This window comes from Mus musculus, chromosome 11 (assembly GCF_000001635.26).
Source record: "Mus musculus strain C57BL/6J chromosome 11, GRCm38.p6 C57BL/6J".
Lineage (NCBI taxonomy): Eukaryota > Metazoa > Chordata > Mammalia > Rodentia > Muridae > Mus > Mus musculus.
In genome coordinates, this window is record NC_000077.6 from 96,891,301 (window position 1) to 96,905,730 (window position 14,430).

General features: G+C 49.1%; 1 long non-coding RNA gene across 1 annotated transcript, besides 1 other annotated feature; it reads right to left on the minus strand.

The window, feature by feature from the left end:
• Positions 1 to 1,200: 1,200 nt before the first annotated feature.
• Positions 1,201 to 11,234, minus strand: Gm38961. The gene is made up of 3 exons (XR_880184.2): positions 10,984 to 11,234; positions 8,934 to 9,051; positions 1,201 to 1,379 (listed from the first exon to the last, which is right to left on the minus strand). It is a non-coding gene; the product is annotated as a predicted gene, 38961 (long non-coding RNA).
• Positions 10,413 to 13,371: an enhancer, noted in NCBI's record as "VISTA enhancer mm1675". NCBI's record gives its function as "enhancer in: neural tube[5/7] | hindbrain (rhombencephalon)[5/7]" and the evidence as "EXISTENCE:transgenic organism evidence [ECO:0001131][PMID:17130149]".

Sequence of the window (14,430 nt, forward strand, 5' to 3'; positions counted from 1 at the left end):
TCACTCTGAGACTCATTCACAGAGCTCACTAGGTAGACCAGGCTAACCTCAAATTCACAGATCCACCAGCCTCTGCCTACTGAGTGTAGGGTTAGAGGCATGTGCTACCAGGCCTGGTTCTTGCCTCTCCCTCTTCTAAATAATATTTTTTTAGATTAATTCTTATTGTTTTTTTATTATTAATATCTGTGGGTAGGTATGTACATATGCCTACGGGTCCCGAAGAGGATATGTGTGTGATCCCTTGGAACTAGAGTTACAGATAGTTGTGAACTACCCAACATTGGTGCTGGGAACTAAACCTCAGATTCTCTGCAAGAGTAGCATGTGATCTTTATCTTTATTATTTTAATTATGTGTCCGTGTGGGGAGGCAGAGGCAGGTGGATCTCTTTGAGCTCAAGGCCAGCCTGGGGAAAACTGAGGAGCCCATCAATGGCCTCTGTTTCTCAGCCCTCACTCCTATTTGCTTCTTCAGGCTCCTCTTCCTTGTACCTCCAAAGATGCACTACATCCTATATCCTACAGACAATGCCTTCCCCATCTCTCTGGCTCCCTCCCTCCAGTGTCTCTGCATGTGATCAGGAGCCACAGAGTCCCCCAGGATGCACACAGGGCTGCCCCAGCTACACAGGGCTGCCCCAGCTAGGCAGCTGCTCTGTTTCCTCATGACCCGTTGTGACTCGCCCGGACCCCTGGAGCCTCAACCCCCGGAGCCCCGACCCCCAGAGCCCCGGTAACCGCACCCAGGAGATGGAATGAAAGGGGAGGGGGTCAACTTTCTTTTTCTAGCTCTTGTCCATCTCATCCTAGCCTGGTTTGAGGAGGACAGAGGTTTGGTGACAAAGGAGTCCTTCACCTCCAAGCCTTCGGGGTCTCCTTTCCACAGGAGGAAAATGGGTTACACTCAACAAGGGCCTGTTATTGCTACCCTGAGCCCGCCACTGCCTGATAAAGCCCAGCCCTCCCCCGCCAGATCTCATTAAGGGGTCGCTGCTTATGCTTCCCAGCCGCCCCCCATCCATCTTGGGCCACAGATGACAGACTGAGCCCGGGGGCTGATGTCCAGCAGGTGACAGGGTTAATGGCAGAAGAGGGCAGAGGGCAGAGGCCAGCAAACTCACAGTGGTGGGAGGGGAGTCCAGGGACGCCCTGGGTCCATTCCAGTTGGGCAGCCCCTCAAATTACAGCACCTGGGGGGGAGGGGGGAGCCCCAGACCCACTCTATCCCCAGAGGAAGGAAGGTAGGCAGGACCTACCATCTTGGGAGCAGATGGTGGAAGACTCAGGACCAAGAGGACTGAAGAAAAGCCGGAAAGGAGGATTCCTTGTGTTTGTTTGAGCTCAGTAGATCTCCACGTGGTCTTTGGAAAGGGACACCTATATTATAGATGTGTAGAACGTCATCCTTGAGTTTGGAGATGAATTACCCATGACCATACAATCTGTCCTCCCCACTCTCAGCCAGGTACTGAGGTTACGAGACGTTTCTAGAATCCACAATGTAGATTCAAGTCTAGTTCAGCTGTGTGACTCCAGGTTCCTTACTGAACCACTCTGAGCAGATTTTCTTCATCTCCAATTTGCTTAGTTCTTAGCTCCTGGGAAGATAATATGGCATGGCCCAATCCTTTCCCAAGCATTCTTCTGGTCTTCCCTCCCCAGGCTTCTACCAAACCCAGGACCCCTGGGGGTCTGCTCTGTTCACTCCCAGGGATTTGCTGCCTGGTGGTGGGGAGTGCAGGGAGTGGTTGTCCTGGTTCCCAGAATAGCAGCCAACCTTGGCAGGCCTTGGTCCCTTACATCCTTTGATGCCTGGGGAGGGGAAAAGGAGGTGCTGCCCTGTACCCCTGACCTAGGGGGCTTTGTACACCCAAAGGTGTGGGAGGAGGACTCAGGAACAATGCGTGTGGGTGTGGATGGCTAGTTACAACGCTGGCCATCGGATAAGGAGGGGTGAGAGTGCCCCTCACCCGCTAACTGAAAATGGGAGCTGGCCAAGGCCAGAGGGACCCAGGATGTTTAAGGTTTTCTGTGGAGAGGGATTGTTGTTAGGCAGCCTCTGGAACTGAAGTTGTCTAGGGCCCCATTAGTATGTGTGTGCGTATGGGGGGAAGGGGTACTGGGAACCCCTCCTCAGCTCAGTTTTAGGGGTCCCTTCAAGAGCACTCCCCCATTTCAGGGTGGGCTCAGGAACCACGGAGCACTGCTCTGCCCTCCTCTCATCCTGGATGGAGAGGCTCCCTCAGGGTGCTGATCGCCTTCATTAGGTCCTCAGTCTTGCGAGGATAATGCATGGCCCTGGTGGGGTAGGGGAGGAGGCCCCGCTGGCAGGGGAGCCAGGAGGCAGGACAGGAAGCCTGAGCAGAATACCAAGTAGTCCACTGATCACCCTCAGCCTGGACCAGGCAAGACATGGGGGGCCTTCGGTCTCTGACCTCGCTTGATCCTGGGTCCTCTCCTGCTAGATTGCCTCTTCCAGCTCTCTGCTGGGGATGAATCTGTTTGGTCTCACCTTTCCAAAGCTGTCAGCTCTGTGTGGTGCCAGGGACCTAGGGAGCATGAAACCTCAGCATCCACCCTCAGAGAGGACCAGGGGCCTCTGTTTTAATGCTGCTGCTGTCGCTGCTATCTCAGAACACAGCATGATCCAGCAAGATCAGAACCAGCCACATCCTTGGGAAGACCCGGAACAGTAGGACACCTGTCCCTTCTACTGTCTAGCCACAACTGCCACGTGAAAGAAAGCATGCCTGTATTTTATTTTAATTAAAAAAAAAAACATTTATTATATGTAAGTACACTGTAGCTGTCTTCAGACACCCCAGAAGAGGGCGTCAGATCTCATGACAGATGGTTGTGAGCCACCATGTGGTTGCTGGGATTTGAACTCAGGACCTTCGGAAGAGCCGTCAGTGCTCTCAACCACTGAGCCATCTCTCCAGCCCTATTTTATTTGTTTGTTTGTTTGTTTGTTTGTTTGTTTATGAGACAAGGTCTAACCAGAGAGTCCAAGCTGGCCTTGAACTCACAATCCTTCTGCTTCAGTCTTTCCAATGCGAGGATCACACACGTGTGCCTCTGTGCTCAACTGAATGAATTCTTTAATTTTTTAAAAATTAAATATTTAAGGTAATATACAAAGCAATGGGTTTCATCATGGTGTTTTTTATACACATGAATTACTGAAAGCATTTTTATGTGGTGCTGAAGGAGGGAACCCAGGACCCAGTGCTTTCTAAGCAGGCACCCTACCACCAAGCTATAGCCCATACCTGGAAGCATTTAGTTTTTTTAAGACAGGGTCTCATGACAGCTCAGGCTGGTCTTGAACTCTAGGTCCTGCTCCTACTTCCTAAGTACTGGGATAAGTACTGGGATTGGAGGGGTCTGCTACCACACCCAGTTTAAGCATTTTTCTTAATTGCTCTACAATCTGAGAACCCTAAACAAGTATTAAATTAGCATCATAGGGCTGGAGAGATGGCTCAGCGATTAAGAGCATCGACTGCTATTCTAAAGGTCCTGAGTTCAATTCTCAGCAACCACATGGTGGCTCACAACCATCTGTGATGGAGTCTGGTGCCCTCTTCTGGTGTGCATGAAGAGAGCAATGATGGTGTACTCATATGCATAAAATAAACAAATCTTTTTTAAAAATTAGCATCATATACAGTGGTCATCTCGGGGCTGAGTTTAGAGAGTCAGCTGCTTTTGCAGAAGGACCTGGGTTCAGTTCCCAGCAACCATGTCAGGTGGCTCAAAACTGCCTGTAACTCCAGTTCCAGGAGATCCAGTGCCCTCTTCTGGGCTCCATGGGCACCCAAACACATGGCATACACACAGACACACAAACAAACAGACACTCAGACACACACACACATCCACACAGACACACAGACACACAGACACACACACACACACACACAGACACACACACCTAGATAAAAAAATAAAAGAAAATAACACATCTTTATTGAAAAATCTTTTTGAAAAATCCATAAAAGTTGGACAGGGTGGTTCATGTACACAATCCAAGCGTTTTGAAGCATGAGGAGCTCTAGTTCTGTGCTGTTTATAGAGACTTTGTAGAGAAATCAAACAGAGGCTATGGGAAAAATTATATATATGAATGATATACACACACACACATATGTGTGTGTGTATGTGTGTGTATGTGTATGTGTGTGTATGTGTGTGCATGTGTATGTGTTTATGTGTATGTGTGTGTGAATATGTGTGTGTGTATGTGTGTGTGTGTATGTATGGTGTAGCATGTGTGTGTGTGTGTGTGGTATGTGTATGTATGTGGTGTTTGTGTGTGGTATGTACATATGTATGTGGTGTATATGTGTGTGTCTGGTACTTTATATAATATAAAGTATCCAGCATGGAGTCTAGTACATTATAAGAGATTAAAAATGATCAAGGGGGCCAGGCGGTGGTGGTGGCGCATGCCTTTAATCCCAGCACTTGGGAGGCAGAGGCAGGCAGATTTCTGAGTTCGAGACCTGCCTGGTCTACAGAGTGAGTTCTAGGACAGCCAGGGCTACACAGAGAAACCCTGTCTCGAAAAAAACCAAAAACCAAAAATAAACAAAAAGAATTTTTTTAAAAAAAAGGGTTGGGGGTTTAGCTCTGTGGTAGAGCACTTGCCTAGGAAGCACAAAGCCCTGGGTTCGGTCCTCAGCTCTGAAAATAAATAAATAAATAAAAAATGACCAAGGGAAAGGGAAGTTTTAAAATGTTCTATTTTGAGCGCTGGAAAGATGACTCAGTGGTTAAGATCATTTCCTGTTCTTCCAGGGAACAGAGATTTTGTTCCCAGTACCTTTCTGAGTGGCTTTACAACTACCTAGGTAACTCAAGCTCCAGGGGGGATCTGACACTGTGTTCTGGTCCTCAAGGGTACCCACATACATATGGTATGGCACGCGCACACACACACAAACACACATACATGCACACATGCAATTAAAAGGAGAAACACAAAGGCTTGATTCTTGTAAAAAAATTCTATTTTGGGCCAGCCTGGTAAGACAGACTAGCATAGGAGGTCATCTGCCATTCTAAGCCTGCTATCCTGGGTTCAGCCCTAGGAACCCATATGGTGGAAGGAAAGAACCAACTCTCACCAGTTGCCCTCTGACCCTCTCATGCTCTTCGTCTCACACACACACACACACACACACACACACACACACACACACACATGGAATGCTCAAAGAAGATCTTTAGCATTTTTCTGTTTCACAGACGAAAGTGAAGTTTAGGAAAACAAGACCAGCTAGATCCTAGAGCTTAAGATGTGGAAGAGGAGTCTTCCAGGAGCTCCATCCCTGAGCTCCATTCAGGCTGCTTCTCACCACCAGACCGCATAGGAGAGGCCCTTTCTCTCTTGCTCCTTGACTCAGCCCTGCCTCCCATATTCTTTGTGCTCCCAGCTGGGGACATGGGTACCCGTCCTGGGCTCTGGGTCCTGTCTGCAGAGGAGAGCCCGGTTCTTTTCTTCTTCAGGGCATCACAGAAGGCAGTAAAGGGAGCAGGGACTAAGATTCAGGGCCCATAATTCAGTGGTGATCAGCTTTGGAGGAGGCACTGGGACAAGGATATTAATAACTGTGCACTGGGAACAAACACGTGGTGCTCACATAAAACATGGGCTGGTTGTGTTGTTGGTTATTGTCGTCTTCTTTCTTCGGGAGCGAACAGGGCCACAGGGCATTAAATTATCTCTTGAGATGATGCCAGTAGTAAGTCGGGCAGATTAGAAGCACCGTTTGGCACTGCCCACCAGCTCACCTCTGACCTTTCCAACCCATCTTTGGCCTGGTCCTGTTTTGTATTGCGCCAGTTCCTCCCTTCTGGGCTAGCTGTGTTCATCATTAAGAGCCTCCGTCTACATGGACAAAATGGGCGATTTCCCATCACCCAAACAAGAGTTACTGTGTGTTATTTCTTACCCCAAATCAGAATACGCGTCCAGCGTGGGAGGGAGAAGGATTCTTAGGGACAAAGGTTTGGAATATTTGGAATGAGCACAGTTCTGGAAATGAGATCCACAGAGATGTGATGAGAAATCAATACAACTACTGACCCTTGTGTGGCAGGGCCAGTGGTCAGGTTCTTTTCTGAGTGTTTTCCCAGGCGGGAGTTGTGGAGCCTCTCACCTTAGGCAGTAGCTACTCTGATTCTTAGTTGCTTCTAACCTGAGGAGAGCCACACTCACAGCCAGAAGTGAAGAGCCCAAGGTGTGGTTCATCCAGGCTGGCCAGCCGTGCTGGTCTATGTTTCCACCCACTGGATGACCTGGAATACGTTTCTCTAGGGAAGGAACCTTATTTGTAATTATCGAGAGTGTCCTGGCTTGATTGACAATATGAAGCATCAGAGCTCCTTCCTGCGCTCAGAGGAAATGGCTCTGGAGGTAACAGTATAGCTCTGCCCCACGCACCCGGGCATGCACATCCACACTCGGGAACACAAGATAAATAGAATTATCACTGAAAATGCTTTTTAAAAAAAAAACTATGCTTACATATATGTCTGTCTAAAAGACATAGAGGCCAGAGGTGTGCATTCTTCCTGGACAAAAAGTTACAGGCAGTTACAGGGAGCTGTCTGGTGTAGGTAATAGGGATTGAACTCAGGCCTCTGGGAGAGCACGCAGTACTCTTAACTACAGAGCCATCTTTTCAGCCCAAAACGTTTTTTTTTTTTTTAATCCTTTTTTAATTAGCTATTTTCTTCATTTACATTTCAAATGCTATCCCGAAATTCCCCTATACCCTCTCCTTACCCTGCCCCCCAAAATGTTTTCTTTTGTTTAGTTTTCCCTAAAGAATTTGCTCCTAAGGGACAGCTGCAGCTTGGGGTGGGGGTGGGGGATGTGCGTCTCTGAGAGGTGAGCACTGCAGGACCTGGCTTGTACATGAATACACTACCACGTGCGGCTCTCATTCCCACTTAAAGGTGAGCATGCCACGCAGGAGATATCTCAAGCCAGGCATTGGTCACAGAGATGCAGGAAGTTAGGGCATTTTCACTGCAAACAAAATTAGCAGCCTCTTTTGAAAGACTCCTAGAGATATTCTCAATAGGAGACCCTACCTAAGGTCATGGGCAGAAACCTGCTCTGTTGCTATGGTAACCTTTCTTGAGGCAGGGTCTTATGGAGCCCAGGCTGGGCTCTAACTTAAGCATCCTAGGATGATGTCAATTTGAACTTCTGATCCTCCTGCCTCCACCTCCCAAGTGCTGGGATTACAGGCATGTACCACTATGCCCAGCTATTTTAACATTTTTATCTTAAAATATTTCTCCATTAAAAAAATACACTGCCAGGGGGCTGGAGAGATGGCTCAGTAGTTAAGAGCACTGGCTGCTCTTCCAGAGGTCCTGAGTTCAGTTCCCAGAGACCACATGGTGGCTCACAACCATTTGTAATGGGATCTAATGGAACCTTCTAGTGTGTCTGAAGTCAGCTATAGTGTGTACTCATACACAAAATAAAGAAATCTTTTAAAAAGTTACATTATATATGATATATGTAATTTTATTATATATATGTATGTATGTGTGTATATATATGTGTGTGTTTGTGTATATATATACATATATATATATATATATATATATATATAGAGAGAGAGAGAGAGAGAGAGAGAGAGAGGATATATATGTATAGATCCTCTATGTCTGTAACTTTCACAACAAATGTTAGTTATACTGGAGTTTGATTTTCAGCTGATAGGAGGCTTCAAAAGACCCTGGATTGATCGAGGGCTCTTTCTTCTCCATGTCCCTATATTTTTCTCCTTTTTTTTTTTTTTTTTTTCCTTTCCAACTTCAAAAGCAAGCAAAGCCCAGCTTCAAAGGCAAGGCTGACTATGCAGACCCCACTACCCTTTAGAGTTTCTCAGCTTCCCTGCCAAGACTTTATAGTTGTTATAGCTCAGGCTTTCACTCAACCAAGCTCCCGTACAGGAGGCTAACCATTTCTAAGTTGCCCGGACTCCTAAGTGTGGGATTCTGGGCCCTGAGACCCAGCCTGAGAGAGGCAGAGACAGGGGAGACACAAGGAGTCATTTAATTCTACATTAAAAAAGACGGTCCCCTCCCCGCGCACATCCCTCCTCCTCCTCCCGCCCCAGCTCCCTTCCAATCACATCAGAGACCCCAGAGGGGGCTTGACCTCTGTCCTCCAGGGAGGTCAGCTGGAGTGACCCTGTCTGTGTGTAGGATCCCGTGAGAGAGACCCAGCTGCAGACCCTGGAGGGCTGAAGCACACCCTGAAACGGGGCCGGGGTCACTGAGGGCAGCCTAGGCAGAGGGAGGGGCTCCGCTGGCCCTTTGTGAGCAGAGGAACAGGCGGAGATTCGTTCCACAGGCAGTGCCTGTGTCTCCAGAGAAAAGGCCTATTATGGACCGGCTAAAAATACAGGGCACAACCCACCCCACCCCACCTCCCCTTTTATTGCCATGGAGATGAAGGGTGGGCTCTGGATGGTAGAGAGCCAAAGAGGGGAAAGAAAGGCAGGTGAGGAAGGGGAGGAGATGGGAGAGAGAAGTGGAGAAGCCAGCGGGAGGGGGTCAGGGGGAGAGGCAGGATCTACTAGAGTGGCTGGTGGGGGGTCCCCAAGTTTCCCCTTTTCCCCTCCGCATCCTGCCTGCTGGGTCAGACACTGCCTGGGGTCTGTGAGGGCAAAGAATGGCTTGTTCACTACTCTGTAGCTAGGCCTGTGACCTTTGAGATGATGGGAATGAATAGGCAAAGTGGCTACATGGCAGACAGCTGACAAACAGCTGCCAGGCTTCACCCGGCTCCTACACACACCAAGTGTCCCAAATCACTGACTCTTCAAGGCATCTGACCCCCACCCATCTTCTGAACATCCACAAACATTGATATGATGTCAGCTAAGTTCCGCTTACCTGTGCCTTTCTGAGGTATCTTCCGTTCTCAGAGAGGGCGTCCTTCTATGAGGTGCAAATATGTCTCCTGCTGTTACATGAACCCCATGGGGCCTCCACAGTGAGATAAGCTGGGTCCCTAACATAAAAAATGACCAAAGTTTGGCAGTTCTTGAAATGAAGTATTTGGGGGGGAAAAAGCTACCGGGAAGACCATGGCTGGGGGTGGGGAGCCGTAGTCCACAGTTGAGAAAGTATCAAAGGTTAGTAAAAGTTCTGGAGTGAGAAGTGATTGTGGCCATTATCACATATGGCCTAAACACCTTGGTGGGCCACAGGGAAGCTGTCTGAAGATGCCAGGATCCTGGGCACTGCTTCAGTGTGAACACAGAAAGTCCTGGGCAAGGACTTCATACATTTCACCAACTGGATGTTCAGGTAAGTGTGCAGGCCAATGGACAGGGACAGAATCCACTTAGAACTTGCTCAAGGATCATGGCTGCTCTGCAGTTCTGGGCCTGAAGAGCCTTTCTGCGAGTTAGAAAAGCCTCTGTGATCTCAACTGGGATAGCTAGCATCTAGCCTCTTCCTCTTATTGGAGGTGGAAGAGAAGGTGATACTCAGGCTGATATCGAGGGTGTCCCAGTCTGGAGATATTCAAGGATTCATAAGTGACAGTGATCTCCCACTAGCAAGAGGACAAACTCTCGCCTGCTCTCTGGGAAGCCCACATGGGAAGCCTCAGGGAAAACTATGGCCTCCAAAGGACTTGTAGCAAGGTGTGGCAAGCTGGCACATGGAAAGTAGGGGAGGAAAAGGTAGAAAATGTAAACTTGGAGAAAACACTCAGTCTCTCTTCCCTCTGTTTCTCCCCTGGGTCCCACTGTCTGGAGAGGCCGAGGAGGCAGGCTCCTTGGGCAAGAGCAGATACGGTGTTCGGGAAGAAGCAGAGATGAGCTGGTCCCTGTGGGTGTGGGACCAGCAGCATCCTGTGCTCTGGGTTTAAGAGCGCCAGGTGCCCGCAGGTGTTGGGGAAGGCCTTCTTGCATCTGGAGGGGTTCTAAGGCTCCCGGGCTGTCAAGAAAGGCAGGCAGCTCTGCTATTTGCCCCTTCTCATTTAACACCAAGGCTTCTGCCCAAATGCTAGCGCCCAGATTGTATTTATGACTGTTTTAAGAAGGAGTGACAGAGCCTTTTAATATCCCTGACAGCCCAGGATGTTTTAATAGATGGTGGAGCTGGGGCTTCTGGAGTTAAGAAAAGAGAGAGGAGCGGCCAAGGGAGCTGTCAGGCCTGGTTTCTATGACAGACCCACTGATCGACTGGACGACAAAATAAAATACGGGGCCGTGTCTCTCCTCGGCCCCGTCAGGTTGACAGACAGTCTGTCACCACTGCATGTCATCTTTCACCTCCTAATCACTCAGGCTGAGAGGAAACCTGTGTTTAACAAGGAGTCCCTACAGTATTTCCTCCTCAAATGCTACCTTAAAGGCAGGCTTCTCTTTCAAACAGCCCGCAACTCCAAGCGCCAGTAGGCAGTTTTATTTATTTATTTATTTATTTATTTATTTATTTATTTATTTATTTATATTGGATTTCAAACAGGTCACTCTTCTATAGAGAGCCTTGACTCAGTGCTGGGTTTGAACCTAGGGCCTCTGGCCCGTTGGGCAGGTGCTCTACATAGAACTGAACTACAGCCCCAAGCCTTCAGGGCAGCTGTTGGAGAGAGCCGAGAAGAGGCTGGACAGGACAGCTAGATGTGTTCTGAAAAGGCACAGTGGAAAGTGACAATGTCATAAAGCAGCAAGGACACCATTGACCTGAATGCCCATGGAGAGTCACGTGACATTTTATATTGCGTACAACTTACATCAAAACGGAAGCCTGCTGATGGAATAAACCTGGGGGGGGGGGGCTTCCCTCCCTCTCAGGGTCTGCATTTGGCCATGTATGCCTATGACCTGTGTACCCTGCAGCAAGGCCCTCCCAGGGCCTCTCTAGAGACACACTCAAACCCTCTGCCCACTGCCCCACCCCCACACCGTTAGGTCTCTTTCTCACCTACCTGGTTAATAGGTCTCAAGGATAGTTTGGGAGTCATGTACTTGGAGTCTCTCAAGGCCTCTTTCCAGACCCGGGTTTGGAACTGGTCTAATTAGCAACTAACTTAGACACGGTGGGTGGCTACTTTTGCCCCAATCCCAGCATGTGCTTAAAGGTCAGGGTTAGGGATTCTCTTAACTACTACGACTTCTCTTCCTCCTCATCCTCCTCTTCCTCTTCCTCCTCCTTTTCCTCCTTCTCTTCCTCCTTTCCCTTCTCTCTTCCTCCTTCTCCTCTTCCCCCTTCTCCTCTTCCTCCTTCTCTTCCTCCTCTTCCCCCTTCTCCTCTTCCTTCTTCTTTTTTGGTAATTTTGAGTAGAGGCAAAGAATTCCAGTAAACCCAGTGGCCAGTGGCTGTTTTTTCTTGTATGTAAAACAGACTTCAAAGAACAGTTAAATTCTTCTTTCTGGTGAGGTAAGGCCTGCAGGCAGGGCCTGCTCTCTTCATGCCTGCCTTGCCAGGCAACATGCGCACAGGACCAAGCCCCTGCTCCTCACCTCAGATACAAGCAACTACAGAAGAGACCCCAGGCACTGGCACCAGAGCAGGGCTCTGCATTCAAATCCTCTGCCAGGAGAGAGTTAAGGGCTTGGGTTTAATTTGCCCGTTAATCACAGTTAAAAGAAGTAATGAGCGTCTCCCCAAAGCCTGGGTGTTTCTCTGCAGATTAAGCAGTAATTTGCATAGCTCCTTTATTCATTCCCACCTTCCCCTGTGGGGCGGCATGTCCTTTCAGACACAGCCAAGCGCAGCCGGCGGCGGGATCAGTTTGACAAATGGCTTTGCTGTGCGCCATGGTTTGGGCAAGAGGAAGGGAGGGGGAGACCGAGAGGAGAGGGCAGCTCCAGACAGTAATGGATAGCTGGGGCATTAAATAGTGCAGAACTTTTTATTAGACACACAGGAGAAGTTTAAATATTCAAACTGGTTTTCTTTGGAGCCTGGGGAAGGAGAGGAGGGTGGCTAAGGCAGAGTTTACTCAGGGCCAGTCTATTCGGAGGCATGACCCTGTCACCAGAGAGGAAGGGCATTTGGAGGACACAGGGAGAATCTGGGTCAGCTGGTATTCCTGGGCCCCGCAGTCTTGCTGCAGCTTTGAGACTCTCTCCCGCTGCGCTGAGCTCTGCCAGGCAGGATGGCAATGTGAAGACAGCTTGGGACCTGACTCCTCAAGAGTGCATGCAGGGCAGTCTGTCCAAAGCCCAGTGTGTGGGTGGCGCTCACGAGGCCCAGCTGTGCTAGCAAAAAACTGGGCCTACAATGAAATGGCATTGCCAGGAGAACAAGCAATGGCCCTTTGCTCTCCTCAGATAGGGAAAGGAGTGGAGAGACAGGCCCTGAAGGTTCACAGGGGACACGTCCTCCTTCCCCTCCTGGTGATGGGAGTTTAGTCTAGTTCATTTGTATTTGTTTGGTTTGGTGGTTTGTGTGTTTTCTGAGGGCTGTTGGGGGTGCTGACACAGGATTTCACTACATGGTATAGTATATTTCACTATACTAGACTGTATAGTCTAAGCTGGCCAATGAGTCCTTTTATTTACTTTTGCTGGTGCTGGGGATGGAACGCATTAGGCAAGTAAGAACTCCATCCATCACAGACCTACATCCCTCACCCACTATCAGCCCTTCCCGTCTTCTTGTTGTTGTTGTTGTTTGACAAGGTCCTGGCTGGCCTGGAATTCAGAGATCTACCTGCCTCTGCCTCTGGAATTCAGGGATGGATGGCAGCACCAAGCCCGTTCCTCTCCCACATTCCTAACTCTTAGAGACAAGGTCTCCTTATGTAGTCTGGGTTGTCCTTGTACTCAACAATCCACCTGTCTGAGAAGTTAAATGGACTGGTTATAAGTCCAAAGTATGAGCTTATCCACCTGTAATCCCAGACCGTGGGAAGCTGAGGCAGGAGAGTCTAAACAAGCAACAGGGTAAAAGGAGGGCATAGTAACAGAAGGAGGAGCCGGGCGTGGTGGCACATGCCTTTAATCCCAGCACTCGGGAGGCAGAGGCAGGTGGATTTCTGAGTTCGAGGCCAGCCTGGTCTACAAAGTGAATTCCAGGACAGCCAGGGCTACACAGAGAAACCCTGTCTTGAAAAAAAAAAAAAAAAGGAGGGAGGAGGGAGGAGGGAGGAGGGAGGAGGGAGGAGGGAGGAGGGAGGAGGGAGGAGGGAGGAGGGAGGAGGGAGGAGGGAGGAGGGAGGAGGGAGGAGGGAGGAGGGAGGAGGGAGGAGGGAGGAGGGAGGAGGGAGGAAGAAGAAGAAGAAGAAGAAGAAGAGATGGAAGAAGAAGAGGGGAACTTCAGAGGAGAAACCAACAGACAGGGAATCCAGAGATGGAGTACGGCTGTGGATAATGGGTTTAGGTGGGGCACTGGCCTATCATGGAAATGTGAGACCAAGACAGGACACAAGTCACCACCAGTTTTAGTCTAAGTCAGTGGTTCTCAATCTGTGGGTTGTGACCCCCTATGTGGGGGTTGCATGGCCCTTCCACAGAGGTCACAGGTCACCATCAGATATTTACATTATTATTCATAACAGTAGGGGAATTACTGTTGTGAATTAGCAACAACAAAAATTGTATGGCTGGGGTGGGGGGGTTGTTGAGAACCACTGCTCTGGGGTATTTCCAGCCTATGCCACTCTTACACATTTGACATTTGGGTCTCAGGTCACACAAGCGGCACCACCAGGACTACAGCCAGGCAGTGCAGAGCCCACAACCACACTGCATTGTTTTTGCTATCATTATAGTTTTGTTTTCTAAGACGGGGTCTCAAGTAGCCCAGGCTGATCTCAGACTTTCTCTATAGCCAGGGATGCCAACGATTACCTTGAACTTCCAATCCTTCTGTCTCCACCTCCTAAGTGCCACCCAAGTATCATTGGCATGTGCTGCATATTCAATTCATGGGAGTTTTGGAACTTAGATAGAACCCTGGGTCTTCTGCACATACGTAAAGGCTATATCACAAGCGCTGTCTCCCAGTGTTTCCCATTATTAGATTAAATATTCTTGTGCTAGAGTGGGGAAGAGAATATAGAAGTGGTGGTCAAAAGATGAAATACACATTAGCAACAAGACAGAGAGGAGCGTATGAAAAGGCAGAGTCACAGCAACATCTGGGGGTGTCGGCTGCGTGCATGTAGTGGTCAGGGCCGCAGACCCAGGCTCTCTCCCACAAGCTGGGTGTGCTCTTCTTTTGTCCTGGACTCTAGGCCGCTACTGTGGAGGAGTGTGCTTGTGTTTGGTGTGAATCATGCAGATTGTTGCAGCCCTGCCCTGGCAGAGAAAACAAGTGGGTTCTACTTATTCAGGACCCACACGCCCCTGATGAGCCCTCAGTGGGCCCAGGGGAGAGGGGTGCACAGGCTGGGCTGATGGACAGTCTTTAGCATTCCACTTAGCCC